This window comes from Aegilops tauschii, chromosome 3 (assembly GCF_002575655.3).
Source record: "Aegilops tauschii subsp. strangulata cultivar AL8/78 chromosome 3, Aet v6.0, whole genome shotgun sequence".
NCBI lineage: Eukaryota > Viridiplantae > Streptophyta > Magnoliopsida > Poales > Poaceae > Aegilops > Aegilops tauschii.
In genome coordinates, this window is record NC_053037.3 from 347,204,403 (window position 1) to 347,206,419 (window position 2,017).

Consider the following 2,017-nt stretch of genomic DNA (forward strand, 5'->3'; position numbering starts at 1 on the left):
GTAACAAAGATAGGTGAAGTAGCATAAGCAGGATCATATTTCATTCTAGGATTCAGAGTTTTTTTTCCAGCTTTGCTAATAATTTCTTAAGATCACTTCTATCATTGCAAGCAAGAAAGTCTCTAGCAGTTTCTTCATCCATAACATAACCCTAAGGCACAACAGGCAATTCATATCTAGGGGGAGAATCTTCATCATCACTTTCATCGATATTATCAGTTTCAATAATTTCATTCTCTCTAGCCCTAGCAAGTTGTTCATCAAGAAAATCACCAAGTGGCACAGTAGTATCAAGCATAGAAGTAGTTTCATCATAAGTATCATGCATAGCAGAAGTGGCATCATCAATAACATGCGACATATCAGAATTAATAGCAGAAGCAGGTTTAGGTGTCACAAGCTTACTCAAAACAGAAGGTGAATCAAGTGCAGAGCTAGATGGCAGTTCCTTACCTTCCCTCGTAGTTGAGGGATAAATTTTAGTTTTCTCGTCTTTCAAGTTCTTCATAGTGACCAGCAGATATAAATCCCAAGTGACTCAAAGAATAGAGCTATGCTCCCCGGCAACTACGCCAGAAAATAGTCTTGATAACCCACAAGTATAGGGGATCGCAACAGTTTTCGAGGGTAGAGTATTCAACCCAAATTTATTGATTCGACACAAGGGGAGCCAAAGAATATTCTCCAAGTATTAGCAGCTGAGTTGTCAATTCAACCACACCTGGATAACTTAGTATCTGCAGCAAAGTATTTAGTAGCAAAGTAGTATGATAGTAACGGTAACGGTAGCAAAAGTAATATTTTTGGGTTTTGTAGTGATTGTAACAGTAGCAACGGAAAAGTAAATAAGCGAAGAACAATATGTGAAAAGCTCGTAGGCATTGGATCAGTGATGGAGAATTATGCCAGATGCGGTTCATCATGTAACAGTCATAACATAGGGTGACATAGAACTAGCTCCAATTCATCAATGTAATGTAGGCATGTATTCCGAATATAGTCATACGTGCTTATGGTAAAGAACTTGCATGACATCTTTTGTCCTACCCTCCCGTGGCAGCGGGGTCCTAATGGAAACTAAGGGATATTAAGGCCTCCTTTTAATAGAGTACCGGACCAAAGCATTAACACATAGTGAATACATGAACTCCTCAAACTATGGTCATCACCAGGAGTGGTCCCGATTATTGTCACTTCGGGGTTGCCGGATCATAACACATAGTAGGTGACTATAGACTTGCAAGATAGGATCAAGAACTCACATATATTCATGAAAACATAATAGGTTCAGATCTGAAATCATGGCACTCGGGCCCTAGTGACAAGCATTAAGCATAGCAAAGTCATAGCAACATCAATCTCAGAACATAGTGGATACTAGGGATCAAACCTTAACAAAACTAACTCGATTACATGATAAATCTCATCCAACCCATCACCGTCCAGCAAGCCTACAATGGAATTACTCACGCACGGCGGTGAGCATCATGAAATTGGTGATGGAGGATGGTTGATGATGACGATGGCGACGGATTCCCCTCCCCGGAGCCCCAAACGGACTCCAGATCAGCCATCCTGAGAGAGATAGGGCTTGGCGGCGGCTCCGTATCGTAAAACGCGATGAATCCTTCTCTCTGATTTTTTTCTCCCCGAACACGAATATATAGAGTTGGAGTTGATGTCGGTGGAGCTCCAGGGGGCCCACGAGGCAGGGGCGCGCCCTGGGGGCAGGCGCGCCTCCCACCCTCGTGGACAGGGTGTGGGCCCCCTGGCCTTGATTCTTTCGCCAATATTCTTTATTATTTCCAAAAATAATCTCCGTGAAGTTTCAGGTCATTCCGAGAACTTTTGTTTCTGCCAAAGATAACACCATGGCAATTCTGCTGAAAACAACGTCAGTCCGGGTTAGTTCCATTCAAATCATGCAGGTTAGAGTCCAAAACAAGGGCAAAAGTGTTTGGAAAAGTAGATACGACGGAGACGTATCATGCGCCCCCTGGACCTTTGGCGACCGAGG